The sequence below is a fragment of the Stegostoma tigrinum genome, unplaced genomic scaffold (assembly GCF_030684315.1).
Source record: "Stegostoma tigrinum isolate sSteTig4 unplaced genomic scaffold, sSteTig4.hap1 scaffold_48, whole genome shotgun sequence".
Taxonomy (NCBI): domain Eukaryota; kingdom Metazoa; phylum Chordata; class Chondrichthyes; order Orectolobiformes; family Stegostomatidae; genus Stegostoma; species Stegostoma tigrinum.
Window position 1 is genome coordinate 6,032,429 of NW_026728408.1, and position 21,770 is coordinate 6,054,198.

Genomic DNA, 21,770 nt, shown 5'->3' on the forward strand with positions numbered 1-21,770 from the left:
AGCCCCTCTGTATCAGCCCCTCTGTTTCAGCCCCTCTGTTTCTCGCCCTCTGTTTCTCGCCTTCTGTTTCAGCCCTTCTGTTTCAGCCCCTCTGTTTCAGTCCCTCTGTTTCTCGCCCTCTGTTTCATCCCCTCTGTTTCAGCCCCTCTGTTTCAGCCCCTCTGTTTCAGCCCCTCTGTATCAGCCCCTCTCTTTCAGCCCCTCTGTTTCAGCCCCTCTGTTTCAGCCCCTCTGTTTCTCGCCCTCTGTTTCTCGCTCTCTGTTTCTAACCCTCTGTTTCTCGCCCTCTGTTTCAGCACCTCTGTTTCAGCCCCTCTTTTTCAGCCACTCTGTTTCAGCCCCTCTGTTTCTCGCCCTCTGTTTCAGCCCCTCTGGTTCTCACCCTCTGTTTCTCGCCCTCTGTTTCAGCCCCTCTGTTTCAGCCCCTCTGTTTCAGCCCCTCTGTTTCACGCCCTCTGTTTCAGCCCCTCTGTTTCCGCCCCTCTGTTTCAGCCCCTCTGTTTCAGCCCCTCTGTTTCAAACCCTCTGTTTCTCGCCCTCTGTTTCAGCCCCTCTGTTTCTCGCCCTCTGTTTCAGCCCCTCTGTTTTAGCCCCTCTGTATCAGCCCCTCTGTTTCAGCCCCTCTGTTTCTCGCCCTCTGTTGCAGCCCCTCTGTTTCAGCCCCTCTGTTTCAGCCCCTCTGTTTCAGCCCATCTGTTTCAGCCCCTCTGTTTTTCGCCCTCTGTTTCTCGCCCTCTGTTTCAGCTCCTCTGTTTCAGCCCCTCTGTTTCAGCCCCTCTGTTTCAGCCCCTCTGTTTCTCGCCCTCTGTTTCTCGCCCTCTGTTTCTTGCCCTCTGTTTCTCGCCCTCTGTTTCTCGCCCTCTGTTTCAGCCCCTCTGTTTCTCGCCCTCTGTTTCTCGCCCTTTGTTTCGCGCCCTCTGTTTCAGCCCCTCTGTTTCAGCCCCTCTGTTTCTCGCCCTCTGTTTCATCCCCTCTGTTTCAGCTCCTCTGTTTCAGCCCCTCTGTTTCAGCTCCTCTGTTTCTCGCCCTCTGTTTCTCGCCCTCTCTTTCAGCCCCTCTGTTTCTCGCCCTCTGTTTCAGCCCCTCTGTTTCTCCCCCTCTGTTTCAGCCTCTCTGTTTCAGCCACTCTGTTTCAGCCCCTCTGTTTCTCGCCGTCTGTTTCAGCCCCTCTGTTTCAGCCCCTTTGTTTCTCGCCCTCTGTTCCAGGCCCTCTGTTTCAGCCGCCCTGTATCAGCCCCTCTGTTTCAGCCCATCTGTTTCTCGCCCTCTGTTTCTCGCCCTCTGTTTCTCGCACTCTGTTTCTCGCTCTCTGTTTCTCGCCCTCTGTTTCTCGCCCTCTGTTTCAGCCCCTCTGTTTCAGCACCTCTGTTTCAGCCCCTCTGTTTCAGCCCCTCTGTTTCTCGCCCTCTGTTTCAGCCCCTCTGTTTCTCGCCCTCTGTTTCAGCCCCTCTGTTTCAGCCCCTCTGTACCAGCCCCTCTGTTTCTGCCCCTCTGTTTCTCGCACTCTGTTTCTCGCCCTCTGTTTCTCGCCCTCTGTTTCAGCCCCTCTGTTTCAGCCCCTCTGTTTCAGCCCCTCTGTTTCTCGCCCTCTGTTTCTCGCCCTCTGTTTCAGCACCTCTGTTTCTCGCTCTCTTTTTCAGCCCCATTGTTTCACCCCCTCTGTTTCAGCCCCTCTGTTTCAGCCCCTCTGATTCTCGCCCTCTGTTTCTCGCCCTCTGTTTCAGGCCCTCTGTTTCGCGCCCTCTGTTTCAGCCCCTCTGTTTCTCGCCCTCTGTTTCAGCCCCTCTGTTTCAGCCCCTCTGTTTCAGCCCCTCTGTTTCAGCCCCTCTGTTTCTCGCCCTCTGTTTCAGCCCCTCTGTTTCAGCCCCTCTGTTTCTCGCCCTCTGTTTCAGCCCCTCTTTTTCAGCCCCTCTGTATCAGCCCCTCTGATTCAGCGCCTCTGTTTCTCGCCCTCTGTTTCTCGCCCTCTGTTTCAGCCCCTCTGTTACAGCCCCTCTGTTTCAGGCCCTCTCTTTCAGCCCCTCTGTTTCAACCCCTCTGTTTCTCGCCCTCTGTTTCTCGCACTCTGTTTCTCGCCCTCTGTTTCTCGCCCTCTGTTTCAGCCCCTCTGTTTCAGCCCCTCTGTTTCAGCCTCTCTGTTTCAGCCCCTCTGTTTCCGCCCCTCTGTTTCTCACCCTCTGTTTCAGCCCCTCTGTTTCTCGCCCTCTGTTTCAGCCCCACTGTTTCTTGCCCACAGTTTCAGCCCCTCTGTTTCTCGCCATCTGTTTCAGCCCCTCTGTTTCAGCCCGTCTGTTTCAGCCCCTCTGTTTCAGCCCCTCTGTTTCCGCCCCTCTGTTTCTCGCCCTCTGTTTCAGCCCCTCTGTTTCAGCCCCTCTGTTTCTCGCCCTCTGTTTCAGCCCCTCTGTTTCTCGCTCTCTGTTTCTCGCTCTCTGTTTCTCGCCCTCTGTTTCTCGCCCTCTGTTTCAGCCCCTCTGTTTCAGCCCCTCTGTTTCAGCCCCTCTGTTTCTCGCCCTCTGTTTCTCGCCCTCTGTTTCTCGCCCTCTGTTTCAGCCCCTCTGTTTCAGCCCCTCTGTTTCAGCCCCTCTGTTTCGCGCCCTCTGTTTCAAACCCTTTGTTTCATCCCCTCTGTTTCATCCCCTCTGTTTCAGCCCCTCTGTTTCTCGCCCTCTGTTTCTCGCCCTCTGTTTCTCTCCTTCTGTTTCTCGCCCTCTGTTTCTCGCCCTCTGTTTCAGCCCTTCTGTTTCAGCCCCTCTGTTTCTCGCCCTCTGTTTCTCGCCCTCTGTTTCTCGCCCTCTGTTTCTCTCCTTCTGTTTCTCGCCCTCTGTTTCTCGCCCTCTGTTTCAGCCCTTCTGTTTCAGCCCCTCTGTTTCTCGCCCTCTGTTTCTCGCCCTCTGATTCTCGCCCTCTGTTTCAGCCCCTCTGTTTCAGCCCCTCTGTTTCAGCACCTCTGTTTCTCGCCCTCTGTTTCAGCCCCATTGTTTCAGCCCCTCTGTTTCAGCCCCTCTGTTTCAGTCCCTCTGTTTCTCGCCCTCTGTTTCTCGCCCTCTGTTTCAGGCCCTCTGTTTCTCGCCCTCTGTTTCAGCCCCTCTGTTTCTCGCCCTCTGTTTCAGCCCCTCTGTTTCAGCCCCTCTGTTTCAGCCCCTCTGTTTCAGCGCCTCTGTTTCAGCCCCTCTGTTTCTCGCCCTCTGTTTCAGCCCCTCTGTTTCAGCCCCTCTGTTTCTCGCCCTCTGTTTCAGCCCCTCTTTTGCAGCCCCTCTGTATCAGCCCCTCTGTTTCAGCGCCTCTGTATATGGCCCTCTGTTTCTCGCCCTCTGTTTCAGCCCCTCTGTTTCAGCCCCTCTGTTTCAGGCCCTCTCTTTCAGCCCCTCTGTTTCAACCCCTCTGTTTCTCGCCCTCTGTTTCTCGCACTCTGTTTCTCGCCCTCTGTTTCTCGCTGTCTGTTTCTCGCCCTCTGTTTCTCGCCCTCTGTTTCAGCCCCTTTGTTTCAGCCCCTCTGTTTCAGCCAATCTGTTTCAGCCCCTCTGTTACTCGCCCTCTGTTTCAGCCCCTCTGTTTCTCGCCCTCTGTTTCTCGCCCTCTGTTTCAGCCCCTCTGTTTCAGCCCCTCTGTTTCAGCCCCTCTGTTTCTCGCCCTCTGTTTCAGCCCCTCTGTTTCAGCCCCTCTGTTTCAGCCCCTCTGTTTCAGCCCCTCTGTTTCCGCCCCTCTGTTTCTCGCCCTCTGTTTCAGCCCCTCTGTTTCTCGCCCTGTGTTTCAGCCCCTCTGTTTCAGCCCCTCTGTATCAGCCCCTCTGTTTCAGCCCCTCTGTTTCTCGCCCTCTGTTGCAGCCCCTCTGTTTCAGCCCCTCTGTTTCAGCCCCTCTGTTTCAGCCCATCTGTTTCAGCTCCTCTGTTTCTCGCCCTCTGTTTCTCGCCCTCTGTTTCAGCCACTCTGTTTCAGCCCCTCTGTTTCAGCCCCTCTGTTTCTCGCCCTCTGTTTCTCGCCCTCTGTTTCTTGCCCTCTGTTTCTCGCCTTCTGTTTCCCGCCCTCTCTTTCAGCCCCTCTGTTTCTCGCCCTCTGTTTCTCGCCCTTTGTTTCGCGCCCTCTGTATCAGCCCCTCTGTTTCTCGCCCTCTGTTTCAGTCCCTCTGTTTCAGCCCCTCTGTTTCAGCCCCTCTGTTTCAGCCCCTCTGTATCAGCTCCTCTGTTTCTCGCCCTCTGTTTCTCGCCCTCTGTTTCTCGCTCTCTGTTTCTCGCCCTCTGTTTCTCGCCCTCTGTTTCTCGCCCTCTGTTTCAGCCCCTCTGTTTCAGCCCCTCTGTTTCAGCCACTCTGTTTCTCGCCCTCTGTTTCAGCCCCTCTGTTTCAGCCCCTCTGTTTCAGCCCCTCTGTTTCTCGCCCTCTGTTTCAGCCCCTCTGTTTCTCGCCCTCTGTTTCAGCCCCTCTGTTTCAGCCCCTCTGTTTATCGCCCTCTGTTTCAGCCCCTCTGTTTCAGCCCCTCTGTAACAGCCCCTCTGTTTCAGCCCCTCTGTTTCTCGCCCTCTGTTTCTCGCCCTCTGTTTCAGCCCCTCTGTTTCAGCCCCTCTGTTTCAGCCCCTCTGTTTCAGCCCCTCTGTTTCTCGCCCTCTGTTTCTCGCTCTCTGTTTCTAACCCTCTGTTTCTCGCCCTCTGTTTCAGCCCCTCTGTTTCAGCCCCTCTTTTTCAGCCACTCTGTTTCAGCCCCTCTGTTTCTCGCCCTCTGTTTCAGCCCCTCTGGTTCTCACCCTCTGTTTCTCGCCCTCTGTTTCAGCCCCTCTGTTTCAGCCCCTCTGTTTCAGCCCCTCTGTTTCACGCCCTCTGTTTCAGCCCCTCTGTTTCCGCCCCTCTGTTTCAGCCCCTCTGTTTCAGCCCCTCTGTTTCAAACCCTCTGTTTCTCGCCCTCTGTTTCAGCCCCTCTGTTTCTCGCCCTCTGTTTCAGCCCCTCTGTTTTAGCCCCTCTGTATCAGCCCCTCTGTTTCAGCCCCTCTGTTTCTCGCCCTCTGTTGCAGCCCCTCTGTTTCAGCCCCTCTGTTTCAGCCCCTCTGTTTCAGCCCATCTGTTTCAGCCCCTCTGTTTTTCGCCCTCTGTTTCTCGCCCTCTGTTTCAGCTCCTCTGTTTCAGCCCCTCTGTTTCAGCCCCTCTGTTTCAGCCCCTCTGTTTCTCGCCCTCTGTTTCTCGCCCTCTGTTTCTTGCCCTCTGTTTCTCGCCCTGTGTTTCTCGCCCTCTGTTTCAGCCCCTCTGTTTCTCGCCCTCTGTTTCTCGCCCTTTGTTTCGCGCCCTCTGTTTCAGCCCCTCTGTTTCAGCCCCTCTGTTTCTCGCCCTCTGTTTCATCCCCTCTGTTTCAGCTCCTCTGTTTCAGCCCCTCTGTTTCAGCTCCTCTGTTTCTCGCCCTCTGTTTCTCGCCCTCTCTTTCAGCCCCTCTGTTTCTCGCCCTCTGTTTCAGCCCCTCTGTTTCTCCCCCTCTGTTTCAGCCTCTCTGTTTCAGCCACTCTGTTTCAGCCCCTCTGTTTCTCGCCGTCTGTTTCAGCCCCTCTGTTTCAGCCCCTTTGTTTCTCGCCCTCTGTTCCAGGCCCTCTGTTTCAGCCGCCCTGTATCAGCCCCTCTGTTTCAGCCCATCTGTTTCTCGCCCTCTGTTTCTCGCCCTCTGTTTCTCGCCCTCTGTTTCTCGCTCTCTGTTTCTCGCCCTCTGTTTCTCGCCCTCTGTTTCAGCCCCTCTGTTTCAGCACCTCTGTTTCAGCCCCTCTGTTTCAGCCCCTCTGTTTCTCGCCCTCTGTTTCAGCCCCTCTGTTTCTCGCCCTCTGTTTCAGCCCCTCTGTTTCAGCCCCTCTGTACCAACCCCTCTGTTTCTGCCCCTCTGTTTCTCGCACTCTGTTTCTCGCCCTCTGTTTCTCGCCCTCTGTTTCAGCCCCTCTGTTTCAGCCCCTCTGTTTCAGCCCCTCTGTTTCTCGCCCTCTGTTTCTCGCCCTCTGTTTCTCGCCCTCTGTTTCTCGCTCTCTGTTTCTCGCCCTCTGTTTCTCGCCCTCTGTTTCAGCCCCTTTGTTTCAGCCCCTCTGTTTCAGCCCCTCTGTTTCTCGCCCTCTGTTTCTCGCCCACTGTTTCTCGCCCTCTGTTTCAGCCCCTCTGTTTCAGCACCTCTGTTTCAGCCCCTCTGTTTCAGCCGCTCTGTTTCAGCCCCTCTGTTTCTCGCCCTCTGTTTCTCGCCCTCTGATTCTCGCTCTCTGTTTCTCGCCCTCTGTTTCTCGCATCCTCTGTTTCAGCCCCTCTGTTTCAGCCCCTCTGTTTCAGCCCCTCTGTTTCTCGCCCTCTGTTTCTCGCCATCTGTTTCTCGCCCTCTGTTTCAGCCCCTCTGTTTCATCCCCTTTGTTTCAGCCCCTCTGTTTCAGCCCCTCTGTTTCTCGCACTCTGTTTCAGCCCCTCTGTTTCAGCCCCTCTGTTTCAGCCCTTCTGTTTCAGCCCCTCTGTTTCAGCCCCTCTGTTTCAGCGCCTCTATTTCACCCCCTCTGTTTCTCGCCCTCTGTTTCTCGCCCTCTGTTTCTCGCCCTCTGTTTCTCGCCCTCTGTTTCAGCCCCTCTGTTTCAGCCCCTCTGTTTCTCGCCCTCAGTTTCTCGCCCTCTGTTTCAGCCCCTCTGTTTCAGCCCCTTTGTTTCAGCCCATCTGTTTCTCGCCCTCTGTTTCAGCCCCTCTGTTTCAGCCCCTCTGTTTCAGCCCCTCTGTTTCAGCCCCTCTGTTTCTCGCCCTCTGTTTCTCGCCCTCGGTTTCAGCCCCTCTGTTTCTCGCCCTCTGTTTCAGCCCCTCTGTTTCCCGCCCTCTGTTTCAGCCCCTCTGTTTCAGCCACTCTGTTTCAGCCCCTCTGTTTCAGCGCCTCTGTTTCAGCCCCTATGTTTAAGCCCCTCTGTTTCTCGCCCTCTGTTTCAGCCCCTCTGTTTCTCGCCCTCTGTTTCAGCCCCTCTGTTTCAGCCCCTCTGTTTCAGCCCCTCTGTTTCAGCCCCTCTGTTTCAGCCCCTCTGTTTCTCGCCCTCTGTTTCTCGCCCTCGGTTTCAGCCCCTCTGTTTCTCACCCTCTGTTTCAGCCCCTCTATTTCCGGCCCTCTGTTTCAGCCCCTCTGTTTCAGCCCCTCTGTTTCAGCCCCTCTGTTTCAGCGCCTCTGTTTCAGCCCCTATGTTTAAGCCCGTCTGTTTCTCGCCCTCTGTTTCAGCCCCTCTGTTTCTCGCCGTCTGTTTCTCGCCCTCTGTTTCTCGCCCTCTGTTTCTCGCCCTCTGTTTAGGCGCCCCTCTGTTTCAGCCCCTCTGTTTCAGCCCCTCTGTTTCAGCCCCTCTGTTTCAGCCCCTCTGTTTCTCGCCCTCTGTTTCTCGCTCTCTGTTTCTCGCCCTCTGTTTCAGCCCCACTGTTTCTCGCCCACTGTTTCAGCCCCTCTGTTTCTCGCCATCTGTTTCAGCCCCTCTGTTTCAGCCCGTCTGTTTCAGCCCCTCTGTTTCAGCCCCTCTGTTTCCGCCCCTCTGTTTCTCGGCATGTGTTTCAGCCCCTCTGTTTCTCGCCCTCTGTTTCAGCCCCTCTGTTTCTCGCCCTCTGTTTCAGCCCCTCTGGTTCAGACCCTCTGTTTCACCCCCTCTGTTTCAGCCCCTCTGTTTCTCGCCCTCTGTTTCAGCCCCTCTGTTTCCGGCCCTCTGTTTCAGCCCCTCTGTTTCAGCCCCTCTGTTTCAGCCCCTCTGTTTCAGCGCCTCTGTTTCAGCCCCTATGTTTAAGCCCGTCTGTTTCTCGCCCTCTGTTTCAGCCCCTCTGTTTCTCGCCGTCTGTTTCTCGCCCTCTGTTTCTCGCCCTCTGTTTCTCGCCCTCTGTTTAGGCGCCCCTCTGTTTCAGCCCCTCTGTTTCAGCCCCTCTGTTTCAGCCCCTCTGTTTCAGCCCCTCTGTTTCTCGCCCTCTGTTTCTCGCTCTCTGTTTCTCGCCCTCTGTTTCAGCCCCACTGTTTCTCGCCCACTGTTTCAGCCCCTCTGTTTCTCGCCATCTGTTTCAGCCCCTCTGTTTCAGCCCGTCTGTTTCAGCCCCTCTGTTTCAGCCCCTCTGTTTCCGCCCCTCTGTTTCTCGGCATGTGTTTCAGCCCCTCTGTTTCTCGCCCTCTGTTTCAGCCCCTCTGTTTCTCGCCCTCTGTTTCAGCCCCTCTGGTTCAGACCCTCTGTTTCAGCCCCTCTGTTTCAGCCCCTCTGTTTCAGCCCCTCTGTTTCTCGCCCTCAGTTTCTCGCCCTCTGTTTCAGCCCCTCTGTTTCAGCCCCTTTGTTTCAGCCCATCTGTTTCTCGCCCTCTGTTTCAGCCCCTCTGTTTCAGCCCCTCTGTTTCAGCCCCTCTGTTTCAGCCCCTCTGTTTCTCGCCCTCTGTTTCTCGCCCTCGGTTTCAGCCCCTCTGTTTCTCGCCCTCTGTTTCAGCCCCTCTGTTTCCCGCCCTCTGTTTCAGCCCCTCTGTTTCAGCCCCTCTGTTTCAGCCCCTCTGTTTCAGCGCCTCTGTTTCAGCCCCTATGTTTAAGCCCCTCTGTTTCTCGCCCTCTGTTTCAGCCCCTCTGTTTCTCGCCCTCTGTTTCAGCCCCTCTGTTTCAGGCCCTCTGTTTCAGCCCCTCTGTTTCAGCCCCTCTGTTTCAGCCCCTCTGTTTCTCGCCCTCTGTTTCTCGCCCTCGGTTTCAGCCCCTCTGTTTCTCGCCCTCTGTTTCAGCCCCTCTGTTTCCGGCCCTCTGTTTCAGCCCCTCTGTTTCAGCCCCTCTGTTTCAGCCCCTCTGTTTCAGCGCCTCTGTTTCAGCCCCTATGTTTAAGCCCGTCTGTTTCTCGCCCTCTGTTTCAGCCCCTCTGTTTCTCGCCGTCTGTTTCTCGCCCTCTGTTTCTCGCCCTCTGTTTCTCGCCCTCTGTTTAGGCGCCCCTCTGTTTAAGCCCCTCTGTTTCAGCCCCTCTGTTTCAGCCCCTCTGTTTCAGCCCCTCTGTTTCTCGCCCTCTGTTTCTCGCTCTCTGTTTCTCGCCCTCTGTTTCAGCCCCACTGTTTCTCGCCCACTGTTTCAGCCCCTCTGTTTCTCGCCATCTGTTTCAGCCCCTCTGTTTCAGCCCGTCTGTTTCAGCCCCTCTGTTTCAGCCCCTCTGTTTCCGCCCCTCTGTTTCTCGGCATGTGTTTCAGCCCCTCTGTTTCTCGCCCTCTGTTTCAGCCCCTCTGTTTCTCGCCCTCTGTTTCAGTCCCTCTGTTTCAGCCCCTCTGTTTCAGCCCCTCTGTTTCAGCCCCTCTGTATCAGCTCCTCTGTTTCTCGCCCTCTGTTTCTCGCCCTCTGTTTCTCGCTCTCTGTTTCTCGCCCTCTGTTTCTCGCCCTCTGTTTCTCGCCCTCTGTTTCAGCCCCTCTGTTTCAGCCCCTCTGTTTCAGCCACTCTGTTTCTCGCCCTCTGTTTCAGCCCCTCTGTTTCAGCCCCTCTGTTTCAGCCCCTCTGTTTCTCGCCCTCTGTTTCAGCCCCTCTGTTTCTCGCCCTCTGTTTCAGCCCCTCTGTTTCAGCCCCTCTGTTTATCGCCCTCTGTTTCAGCCCCTCTGTTTCAGCCCCTCTGTAACAGCCCCTCTGTTTCAGCCCCTCTGTTTCTCGCCCTCTGTTTCTCGCCCTCTGTTTCAGCCCCTCTGTTTCAGCCCCTCTGTTTCAGCCCCTCTGTTTCAGCCCCTCTGTTTCTCGCCCTCTGTTTCTCGCTCTCTGTTTCTAACCCTCTGTTTCTCGCCCTCTGTTTCAGCCCCTCTGTTTCAGCCCCTCTTTTTCAGCCACTCTGTTTCAGCCCCTCTGTTTCTCGCCCTCTGTTTCAGCCCCTCTGGTTCTCACCCTCTGTTTCTCGCCCTCTGTTTCAGCCCCTCTGTTTCAGCCCCTCTGTTTCAGCCCCTCTGTTTCACGCCCTCTGTTTCAGCCCCTCTGTTTCCGCCCCTCTGTTTCAGCCCCTCTGTTTCAGCCCCTCTGTTTCAAACCCTCTGTTTCTCGCCCTCTGTTTCAGCCCCTCTGTTTCTCGCCCTCTGTTTCAGCCCCTCTGTTTTAGCCCCTCTGTATCAGCCCCTCTGTTTCAGCCCCTCTGTTTCTCGCCCTCTGTTGCAGCCCCTCTGTTTCAGCCCCTCTGTTTCAGCCCCTCTGTTTCAGCCCATCTGTTTCAGCCCCTCTGTTTTTCGCCCTCTGTTTCTCGCCCTCTGTTTCAGCTCCTCTGTTTCAGCCCCTCTGTTTCAGCCCCTCTGTTTCAGCCCCTCTGTTTCTCGCCCTCTGTTTCTCGCCCTCTGTTTCTTGCCCTCTGTTTCTCGCCCTGTGTTTCTCGCCCTCTGTTTCAGCCCCTCTGTTTCTCGCCCTCTGTTTCTCGCCCTTTGTTTCGCGCCCTCTGTTTCAGCCCCTCTGTTTCAGCCCCTCTGTTTCTCGCCCTCTGTTTCATCCCCTCTGTTTCAGCTCCTCTGTTTCAGCCCCTCTGTTTCAGCTCCTCTGTTTCTCGCCCTCTGTTTCTCGCCCTCTCTTTCAGCCCCTCTGTTTCTCGCCCTCTGTTTCAGCCCCTCTGTTTCTCCCCCTCTGTTTCAGCCTCTCTGTTTCAGCCACTCTGTTTCAGCCCCTCTGTTTCTCGCCGTCTGTTTCAGCCCCTCTGTTTCAGCCCCTTTGTTTCTCGCCCTCTGTTCCAGGCCCTCTGTTTCAGCCGCCCTGTATCAGCCCCTCTGTTTCAGCCCATCTGTTTCTCGCCCTCTGTTTCTCGCCCTCTGTTTCTCGCCCTCTGTTTCTCGCTCTCTGTTTCTCGCCCTCTGTTTCTCGCCCTCTGTTTCAGCCCCTCTGTTTCAGCACCTCTGTTTCAGCCCCTCTGTTTCAGCCCCTCTGTTTCTCGCCCTCTGTTTCAGCCCCTCTGTTTCTCGCCCTCTGTTTCAGCCCCTCTGTTTCAGCCCCTCTGTACCAACCCCTCTGTTTCTGCCCCTCTGTTTCTCGCACTCTGTTTCTCGCCCTCTGTTTCTCGCCCTCTGTTTCAGCCCCTCTGTTTCAGCCCCTCTGTTTCAGCCCCTCTGTTTCTCGCCCTCTGTTTCTCGCCCTCTGTTTCTCGCCCTCTGTTTCTCGCTCTCTGTTTCTCGCCCTCTGTTTCTCGCCCTCTGTTTCAGCCCCTTTGTTTCAGCCCCTCTGTTTCAGCCCCTCTGTTTCTCGCCCTCTGTTTCTCGCCCACTGTTTCTCGCCCTCTGTTTCAGCCCCTCTGTTTCAGCACCTCTGTTTCAGCCCCTCTGTTTCAGCCGCTCTGTTTCAGCCCCTCTGTTTCTCGCCCTCTGTTTCTCGCCCTCTGATTCTCGCTCTCTGTTTCTCGCCCTCTGTTTCTCGCATCCTCTGTTTCAGCCCCTCTGTTTCAGCCCCTCTGTTTCAGCCCCTCTGTTTCTCGCCCTCTGTTTCTCGCCATCTGTTTCTCGCCCTCTGTTTCAGCCCCTCTGTTTCATCCCCTTTGTTTCAGCCCCTCTGTTTCAGCCCCTCTGTTTCTCGCACTCTGTTTCAGCCCCTCTGTTTCAGCCCCTCTGTTTCAGCCCTTCTGTTTCAGCCCCTCTGTTTCAGCCCCTCTGTTTCAGCGCCTCTATTTCACCCCCTCTGTTTCTCGCCCTCTGTTTCTCGCCCTCTGTTTCTCGCCCTCTGTTTCTCGCCCTCTGTTTCAGCCCCTCTGTTTCAGCCCCTCTGTTTCTCGCCCTCAGTTTCTCGCCCTCTGTTTCAGCCCCTCTGTTTCAGCCCCTTTGTTTCAGCCCATCTGTTTCTCGCCCTCTGTTTCAGCCCCTCTGTTTCAGCCCCTCTGTTTCAGCCCCTCTGTTTCAGCCCCTCTGTTTCTCGCCCTCTGTTTCTCGCCCTCGGTTTCAGCCCCTCTGTTTCTCGCCCTCTGTTTCAGCCCCTCTGTTTCCCGCCCTCTGTTTCAGCCCCTCTGTTTCAGCCACTCTGTTTCAGCCCCTCTGTTTCAGCGCCTCTGTTTCAGCCCCTATGTTTAAGCCCCTCTGTTTCTCGCCCTCTGTTTCAGCCCCTCTGTTTCTCGCCCTCTGTTTCAGCCCCTCTGTTTCAGCCCCTCTGTTTCAGCCCCTCTGTTTCAGCCCCTCTGTTTCAGCCCCTCTGTTTCTCGCCCTCTGTTTCTCGCCCTCGGTTTCAGCCCCTCTGTTTCTCACCCTCTGTTTCAGCCCCTCTATTTCCGGCCCTCTGTTTCAGCCCCTCTGTTTCAGCCCCTCTGTTTCAGCCCCTCTGTTTCAGCGCCTCTGTTTCAGCCCCTATGTTTAAGCCCGTCTGTTTCTCGCCCTCTGTTTCAGCCCCTCTGTTTCTCGCCGTCTGTTTCTCGCCCTCTGTTTCTCGCCCTCTGTTTCTGGCCCTCTGTTTAGGCGCCCCTCTGTTTCAGCCCCTCTGTTTCAGCCCCTCTGTTTCAGCCCCTCTGTTTCAGCCCCTCTGTTTCTCGCCCTCTGTTTCTCGCTCTCTGTTTCTCGCCCTCTGTTTCAGCCCCACTGTTTCTCGCCCACTGTTTCAGCCCCTCTGTTTCTCGCCATCTGTTTCAGCCCCTCTGTTTCAGCCCGTCTGTTTCAGCCCCTCTGTTTCAGCCCCTCTGTTTCCGCCCCTCTGTTTCTCGGCATGTGTTTCAGCCCCTCTGTTTCTCGCCCTCTGTTTCAGCCCCTCTGTTTCTCGCCCTCTGTTTCAGCCCCTCTGGTTCAGACCCTCTGTTTCACCCCCTCTGTTTCAGCCCCTCTGTTTCTCGCCCTCTGTTTCAGCCCCTCTGTTTCCGGCCCTCTGTTTCAGCCCCTCTGTTTCAGCCCCTCTGTTTCAGCCCCTCTGTTTCAGCGCCTCTGTTTCAGCCCCTATGTTTAAGCCCGTCTGTTTCTCGCCCTCTGTTTCAGCCCCTCTGTTTCTCGCCGTCTGTTTCTCGCCCTCTGTTTCTCGCCCTCTGTTTCTCGCCCTCTGTTTAGGCGCCCCTCTGTTTCAGCCCCTCTGTTTCAGCCCCTCTGTTTCAGCCCCTCTGTTTCAGCCCCTCTGTTTCTCGCCCTCTGTTTCTCGCTCTCTGTTTCTCGCCCTCTGTTTCAGCCCCACTGTTTCTCGCCCACTGTTTCAGCCCCTCTGTTTCTCGCCATCTGTTTCAGCCCCATTGTTTCAGCCCGTCTGTTTCAGCCCCTCTGTTTCAGCCCCTCTGTTTCCGCCCCTCTGTTTCTCGGCATGTGTTTCAGCCCCTCTGTTTCTCGCCCTCTGTTTCAGCCCCTCTGTTTCTCGCCCTCTGTTTCAGCCCCTCTGGTTCAGACCCTCTGTTTCAGCCCCTCTGTTTCAGCCCCTCTGTTTCAGCCCCTCTGTTTCTCGCCCTCAGTTTCTCGCCCTCTGTTTCAGCCCCTCTGTTTCAGCCCCTTTGTTTCAGCCCATCTGTTTCTCGCCCTCTGTTTCAGCCCCTCTGTTTCAGCCCCTCTGTTTCAGCCCCTCTGTTTCAGCCCCTCTGTTTCTCGCCCTCTGTTTCTCGCCCTCGGTTTCAGCCCCTCTGTTTCTCGCCCTCTGTTTCAGCCCCTCTGTTTCCCGCCCTCTGTTTCAGCCCCTCTGTTTCAGCCCCTCTGTTTCAGCCCCTCTGTTTCAGCGCCTCTGTTTCAGCCCCTATGTTTAAGCCCCTCTGTTTCTCGCCCTCTGTTTCAGCCCCTCTGTTTCTCGCCCTCTGTTTCAGCCCCTCTGTTTCAGGCCCTCTGTTTCAGCCCCTCTGTTTCAGCCCCTCTGTTTCAGCCCCTCTGTTTCTCGCCCTCTGTTTCTCGCCCTCGGTTTCAGCCCCTCTGTTTCTCGCCCTCTGTTTCAGCCCCTCTGTTTCCGGCCCTCTGTTTCAGCCCCTCTGTTTCAGCCCCTCTGTTTCAGCCCCTCTGTTTCAGCGCCTCTGTTTCAGCCCCTATGTTTAAGCCCGTCTGTTTCTCGCCCTCTGTTTCAGCCCCTCTGTTTCTCGCCGTCTGTTTCTCGCCCTCTGTTTCTCGCCCTCTGTTTCTCGCCCTCTGTTTAGGCGCCCCTCTGTTTAAGCCCCTCTGTTTCAGCCCCTCTGTTTCAGCCCCTCTGTTTCAGCCCCTCTGTTTCTCGCCCTCTGTTTCTCGCTCTCTGTTTCTCGCCCTCTGTTTCAGCCCCACTGTTTCTCGCCCACTGTTTCAGCCCCTCTGTTTCTCGCCATCTGTTTCAGCCCCTCTGTTTCAGCCCGTCTGTTTCAGCCCCTCTGTTTCAGCCCCTCTGTTTCCGCCCCTCTGTTTCTCGGCATGTGTTTCAGCCCCTCTGTTTCTCGCCCTCTGTTTCAGCCCCTCTGTTTCTCGCCCTCTGTTTCAGCCCCTCTGGTTCAGAACCTCTGTTTCACCCCCTCTGTTTCAGCCCCTCTGTTTCTCGCCCTCTGTTTCAGCCCCTCTGTTTCTCGCCCTCTGTTTCAGCCCCTCTGTTTCAGCCCCTCTGTTTCAGCCCCTCTGTTTCAGCGCCTCTGTTTCAGCCCCTCTGTTTCTCGCCCTCTGTTTCAGCCCCTCTGTTTCAGCCCCTCTGTTTCTCGCCCTCTGTTTCAGCCCCTCTTTTGCAGCCCCTCTGTATCAGCCCCTCTGTTTCAGCGCCTCTGTATATGGCCCTCTGTTTCTCGCCCTCTGTTTCAGCCCCTCTGTTTCAGCCCCTCTGTTTCAGGCCCTCTCTTTCAGCCCCTCTGTTTCAACCCCTCTGTTTCTCGCCCTCTGTTTCTCGCACTCTGTTTCTCGCCCTCTGTTTCTCGCTGTCTGTTTCTCGCCCTCTGTTTCTCGCCCTCTGTTTCAGCCCCTTTGTTTCAGCCCCTCTGTTTCAGCCAATCTGTTTCAGCCCCTCTGTTACTCGCCCTCTGTTTCAGCCCCTCTGTTTCTCGCCCTCTGTTTCTCGCCCTCTGTTTCAGCCCCTCTGTTTCAGCCCCTCTGTTTCAGCCCCTCTGTTTCTCGCCCTCTGTTTCAGCCCCTCTGTTTCAGCCCCTCTGTTTCAGCCCCTCTGTTTCAGCCCCTCTGTTTCCGCCCCTCTGTTTCTCGCCCTCTGTTTCAGCCCCTCTGTTTCTCGCCCTGTGTTTCAGCCCCTCTGTTTCAGCCCCTCTGTATCAGCCCCTCTGTTTCAGCCCCTCTGTTTCTCGCCCTCTGTTGCAGCCCCTCTGTTTCAGCCCCTCTGTTTCAGCCCCTCTGTTTCAGCCCATCTGTTTCAGCTCCTCTGTTTCTCGCCCTCTGTTTCTCGCCCTCTGTTTCAGCCACTCTGTTTCAGCCCCTCTGTTTCAGCCCCTCTGTTTCTCGCCCTCTGTTTCTCGCCCTCTGTTTCTTGCCCTCTGTTTCTCGCCTTCTGTTTCCCGCCCTCTCTTTCAGCCCCTCTGTTTCTCGCCCTCTGTTTCTCGCCCTTTGTTTCGCGCCCTCTGTATCAGCCCCTCTGTTTCTCGCCCTCTGTTTCAGTCCCTCTGTTTCAGCCCCTCTGTTTCAGCCCCTCTGTTTCAGCCCCTCTGTATCAGCTCCTCTGTTTCTCGCCCTCTGTTTCTCGCCCTCTGTTTCTCGCTCTCTGTTTCTCGCCCTCTGTTTCTCGCCCTCTGTTTCTCGCCCTCTGTTTCAGCCCCTCTGTTTCAGCCCCTCTGTTTCAGCCACTCTGTTTCTCGCCCTCTGTTTCAGCCCCTCTGTTTCAGCCCCTCTGTTTCAGCCCCTCTGTTTCTCGCCCTCTGTTTCAGCCCCTCTGTTTCTCGCCCTCTGTTTCAGCCCCTCTGTTTCAGCCCCTCTGTTTATCGCCCTCTGTTTCAGCCCCTCTGTTTCAGCCCCTCTGTAACAGCCCCTCTGTTTCAGCCCCTCTGTTTCTCGCCCTCTGTTTCTCGCCCTCTGTTTCAGCCCCTCTGTTTCAGCCCCTCTGTTTCAGCCCCTCTGTTTCAGCCCCTCTGTTTCTCGCCCTCTGTTTCTCGCTCTCTGTTTCTAACCCTCTGTTTCTCGCCCTCTGTTTCAGCCCCTCTGTTTCAGCCCCTCTTTTTCAGCCACTCTGTTTCAGCCCCTCTGTTTCTCGCCCTCTGTTTCAGCCCCTCTGGTTCTCACCCTCTGTTTCTCGCCCTCTGTTTCAGCCCCTCTGTTTCAGCCCCTCTGTTTCAGCCCCTCTGTTTCACGCCCTCTGTTTCAGCCCCTCTGTTTCCGCCCCTCTGTTTCAGCCCCTCTGTTTCAGCCCCTCTGTTTCAAACCCTCTGTTTCTCGCCCTCTGTTTCAGCCCCTCTGTTTCTCGCCCTCTGTTTCAGCCCCTCTGTTTTAGCCCCTCTGTATCAGCCCCTCTGTTTCAGCCCCTCTGTTTCTCGCCCTCTGTTGCAGCCCCTCTGTTTCAGCCCCTCTGTTTCAGCCCCTCTGTTTCAGCCCATCTGTTTCAGCCCCTCTGTTTTTCGCCCTCTGTTTCTCGCCCTCTGTTTCAGCTCCTCTGTTTCAGCCCCTCTGTTTCAGCCCCTCTGTTTCAGCCCCTCTGTTTCTCGCCCTCTGTTTCTCGCCCTCTGTTTCTTGCCCTCTGTTTCTCGCCCTGTGTTTCTCGCCCTCTGTTTCAGCCCCTCTGTTTCTCGCCCTCTGTTTCTCGCCCTTTGTTTCGCGCCCTCTGTTTCAGCCCCTCTGTTTCAGCCCCTCTGTTTCTCGCCCTCTGTTTCATCCCCTCTGTTTCAGCTCCTCTGTTTCAGCCCCTCTGTTTCAGCTCCTCTGTTTCTCGCCCTCTGTTTCTCGCCCTCTCTTTCAGCCCCTCTGTTTCTCGCCCTCTGTTTCAGCCCCTCTGTTTCTCCCCCTCTGTTTCAGCCTCTCTGTTTCAGCCACTCTGTTTCAGCCCCTCTGTTTCTCGCCGTCTGTTTCAGCCCCTCTGTTTCAGCCCCTTTGTTTCTCGCCCTCTGTTCCAGGCCCTCTGTTTCAGCCGCCCTGTATCAGCCCCTCTGTTTCAGCCCATCTGTTTCTCGCCCTCTGTTTCTCGCCCTCTGTTTCTCGCCCTCTGTTTCTCGCTCTCTGTTTCTCGCCCTCTGTTTCTCGCCCTCTGTTTCAGCCCCTCTGTTTCAGCACCTCTGTTTCAGCCCCTCTGTTTCAGCCCCTCTGTTTCTCGCCCTCTGTTTCAGCCCCTCTGTTTCTCGCCCTCTGTTTCAGCCCCTCTGTTTCAGCCCCTCTGTACCAGCCCCTCTGTTTCTGCCCCTCTGTTTCTCGCACTCTGTTTCTCGCCCTCTGTTTCTCGCCCTCTGTTTCAGCCCCTCTGTTTCAGCCCCTCTGTTTCAGCCCCTCTGTTTCTCGCCCTCTGTTTCTCGCCCTCTGTTTCTCGCCCTCTGTTTCTCGCTCTCTGTTTCTCGCCCTCTGTTTCTCGCCCTCTGTTTCAGCCCCTTTGTTTCAGCCCCTCTGTTTCAGCCCCTCTGTTTCTCGCCCTCTGTTTCTCGCCCACTGTTTCTCGCCCTCTGTTTCAGCCCCTCTGTTTCAGCACCTCTGTTTCAGCCCCTCTGTTTCAGCCGCTCTGTTTCAGCCCCTCTGTTTCTCGCCCTCTGTTTCTCGCCCTCTGATTCTCGCTCTCTGTTTCTCGCCCTCTGTTTCTCGCATCCTCTGTTTCAGCCCCTCTGTTTCAGCCCCTCTGTTTCAGCCCCTCTGTTTCTCGCCCTCTGTTTCTCGCCATCTGTTTCTCGCCCTCTGTTTCAGCCCCTCTGTTTCATCCCCTTTGTTTCAGCCCCTCTGTTTCAGCCCCTCTGTTTCTCGCACTCTGTTTCAGCCCCTCTGTTTCAGCCCCTCTGTTTCAGCCCTTCTGTTTCAGCCCCTCTGTTTCAGCCCCTCTGTTTCAGCGCCTCTATTTCACCCCCTCTGTTTCTCGCCCTCTGTTTCTCGCCCTCTGTTTCTCGCCCTCTGTTTCTCGCCCTCTGTTTCAGCCCCTCTGTTTCAGCCCCTCTGTTTCTCGCCCTCAGTTTCTCGCCCTCTGTTTCAGCCCCTCTGTTTCAGCCCCTTTGTTTCAGCCCATCTGTTTCTCGCCCTCTGTTTCAGCCCCTCTGTTTCAGCCCCTCTGTTTCAGCCCCTCTGTTTCAGCCCCTCTGTTTCTCGCCCTCTGTTTCTCGCCCACGGTTTCAGCCCCTCTGTTTCTCGCCCTCTGTTTCAGCCCCTCTGTTTCCCGCCCTCTGTTTCAGCCCCTCTGTTTCAGCCCCTCTGTTTCAGCCCCTCTGTTTCAGCGCCTCTGTTTCAGCCCCTATGTTTAAGCCCCTCTGTTTCTCGCCCTCTGTTTCAGCCCCTCTGTTTCTCGCCCTCTGTTTCAGCCCCTCTGTTTCAGCCCCTCTGTTTCAGCCCCTCTGTTTCAGCCCCTCTGTTTCAGCCCCTCTGTTTCTCGCCCTCTGTTTCTCGCCCTCGGTTTCAGCCCCTCTGTTTCTCACCCTCTGTTTCAGCCCCTCTGTTTCCGGCCCTCTGTTTCAGCCCCTCTGTTTCAGCCCCTCTGTTTCAGCCCCTCTGTTTCAGCGCCTCTGTTTCAGCCCCTATGTTTAAGCCCGTCTGTTTCTCGCCCTCTGTTTCAGCCCCTCTGTTTCTCGCCGTCTGTTTCTCGCCCTCTGTTTCTCGCCCTCTGTTTCTCGCCCTCTGTTTAGGCGCCCCTCTGTTTCAGCCCCTCTGTTTCAGCCCCTCTGTTTCAGCCCCTCTGTTTCAGCCCCTCTGTTTCTCGCCCTCTGTTTCTCGCTCTCTGTTTCTCGCCCTCTGTTTCAGCCCCACTGTTTCTCGCCCACTGTTTCAGCCCCTCTGTTTCTCGCCATCTGTTTCAGCCCCTCTGTTTCAGCCCGTCTGTTTCAGCCCCTCTGTTTCAGCCCCTCTGTTTCCGCCCCTCTGTGTCTCGGCATGTGTTTCAGCCCCTCTGTTTCTCGCCCTCTGTTTCAGCCCCTCTGTTTCTCGCCCTCTGTTTCAGCCCCTCTGGTTCAGACCCTCTGTTTCACCCCCTCTGTTTCAGCCCCTCTGTTTCTCGCCCTCTGTTTCAGCCCCTCTGTTTCCGGCCCTCTGTTTCAGCCCCTCTGTTTCAGCCCCTCTGTTTCAGCCCCTCTGTTTCAGCGCCTCTGTTTCAGCCCCTATGTTTAAGCCCGTCTGTTTCTCGCCCTCTGTTTCAGCCCCTCTGTTTCTCGCCGTCTGTTTCTCGCCCTCTGTTTCTCGCCCTCTGTTTCTCGCCCTCTGTTTAGGCGCCCCTCTGTTTCAGCCCCTCTGTTTCAGCCCCTCTGTTTCAGCCCCTCTGTTTCAGCCCCTCTGTTTCTCGCCCTCTGTTTCTCGCTCTCTGTTTCTCGCCCTCTGTTTCAGCCCCACTGTTTCTCGCCCAATGTTTCAGCCCCTCTGTTTCTCGCCATCTGTTTCAGCCCCTCTGTTTCAGCCCGTCTGTTTCAGCCCCTCTGTTTCAGCCCCTCTGTTTCCGCCCCTCTGTTTCTCGGCATGTGTTTCAGCCCCTCTGTTTCTCGCCCTCTGTTTCAGCCCCTCTGTTTCTCGCCCTCTGTTTCAGCCCCTCTGGTTCAGACCCTCTGTTTCAGCCCCTCTGTTTCAGCCCCTCTGTTTCAGCCCCTCTGTTTCTCGCCCTCAGTTTCTCGCCCTCTGTTTCAGCCCCTCTGTTTCAGCCCCTTTGTTTCAGCCCATCTGTTTCTCGCCCTCTGTTTCAGCCCCTCTGTTTCAGCCCCTCTGTTTCAGCCCCTCTGTTTCAGCCCCTCTGTTTCTCGCCCTCTGTTTCTCGCCCTCGGTTTCAGCCCCTCTGTTTCTCGCCCTCTGTTTCAGCCCCTCTGTTTCCCGCCCTCTGTTTCAGCCCCTCTGTTTCAGCCCCTCTGTTTCAGCCCCTCTGTTTCAGCGCCTCTGTTTCAGCCCCTATGTTTAAGCCCCTCTGTTTCTCGCCCTCTGTTTCAGCCCCTCTGTTTCTCGCCCTCTGTTTCAGCCCCTCTGTTTCAGGCCCTCTGTTTCAGCCCCTCTGTTTCAGCCCCTCTGTTTCAGCCCCTCTGTTTCTCGCCCTCTGTTTCTCGCCCTCGGTTTCAGCCCCTCTGTTTCTCGCCCTCTGTTTCAGCCCCTCTGTTTCCGGCCCTCTGTTTCAGCCCCTCTGTTTCAGCCCCTCTGTTTCAGCCCCTCTGTTTCAGCGCCTCTGTTTCAGCCCCTATGTTTAAGCCCGTCTGTTTCTCGCCCTCTGTTTCAGCCCCTCTGTTTCTCGCCGTCTGTTTCTCGCCCTCTGTTTCTCGCCCTCTGTTTCTCGCCCTCTGTTTAGGCGCCCCTCTGTTTAAGCCCCTCTGTTTCAGCCCCTCTGTTTCAGCCCCTCTGTTTCAGCCCCTCTGTTTCTCGCCCTCTGTTTCTCGCTCTCTGTTTCTCGCACTCTGTTTCAGCCCCACTGTTTCTCGCCCATTGTTTCAGCCCCTCTGTTTCTCGCCATCTGTTTCAGCCCCTCTGTTTCAGCCCGTCTGTTTCAGCCCCTCTGTTTCAGCCCCTCTGTTTCCGCCCCTCTGTTTCTCGGCATGTGTTTCAGCCCCTCTGTTTCTCGCCCTCTGTTTCAGCCCCTCTGTTTCTCGCCCTCTGTTTCAGCCCCTCTGGTTCAGACCCTCTGTTTCACCCCCTCTGTTTCAGCCCCTCTGTTTCTCGCCCTCTGTTTCAGCCCCTCTGTTTCCGGCCCTCTGTTTCAGCCCCTCTGTTTCAGCCCCTCTGTTTCAGCCCCTCTGTTTCAGCGCCTCTGTTTCAGCCCCTATGTTTAAGCCCGTCTGTTTCTCGCCCTCTGTTTCAGCCCCTCTGTTTCTCGCCGTCTGTTTCTCGCCCTCTGTTTCTCGCCCTCTGTTTCTCGCCCTCTGTTTAGGCGCCCCTCTGTTTCAGCCCCTCTGTTTCAGCCCCTCTGTTTCAGCCCCTCTGTTTCAGCCCCTCTGTTTCTCGCCCTCTGTTTCTCGCTCTCTGTTTCTCGCCCTCTGTTTCAGCCCCACTGTTTCTCGCCCACTGTTTCAGCCCCTCTGTTTCTCGCCATCTGTTTCAGCCCCTCTGTTTCAGCCCGTCTGTTTCAGCCCCTCTGTTTCAGCCCCTCTGTTTCCGCCCCTCTGTTTCTCGGCATGTGTTTCAGCCCCTCTGTTTCTCGCCCTCTGTTTCAGCCCCTCTGTTTCTCGCCCTCTGTTTCAGCCCCTCTGGTTCAGACCCTCTGTTTCAGCCCCTCTGTTTCAGCCCCTCTGTTTCTCGCCCTCTGTTTCAGCCGCTCTGTTTCAGCCCCTCTGTTTCAGCCCCTCTGTTTCAGGCCCTCTGTTTCTCGCCCTCTGTTTCAGCCCCTCTGTTTCAGCCCCTCTGTATCAGCCCCTCTGTTCCAGCCCCTCTGTTTCTCGCCCTCTGTTACTCGCCCTCTGTTTCAGCCCCTCTGTTTCAGCCCCTCTGGTTCAGCCCCTCTGTATCAGCCCCTCTGTTTCAGCCCCTCTGTTTCTCGCCCTCTGTTTCTCGCCTTCTGTTTCAGCCCTTCTGTTTCAACACCTCTGTTTCAGCCCCTCTGTGTCAGCCCCTCTGTTTCTCGCCCTCTGTTTCAGCCCCTCTGTTTCTCGCCCTCTGTTTCAGCCCCTCTGTTTCAGGCCCTCTGTTTCTCGCCCTCTGTTTCAGCCCCTCTGTTTCAGCCCCTCTGTATCAGCCCCTCTGTTCCAGCCCCTCTGTTTCTCGCCCTCTGTTACTCGCCCTCTGTTTCAGCCCCTCTGTTTCAGCCCCTCTGTTTCAGCCCCTCTGTTTCAGCCCCTCTGTTTCTCGCCCTCTGTTTCTCGCTCTCTGTTTCTCGCCCTCTGTTTCTCGCCCTCTGTTTCAGCCCCACTGTTTCAGCCCCTCTGTTTCAGCCCCTCTGTTTCAGCCCCTCTGTTTCTCGCCCTCTGTTTCAGCCCCTCTGGTTCTC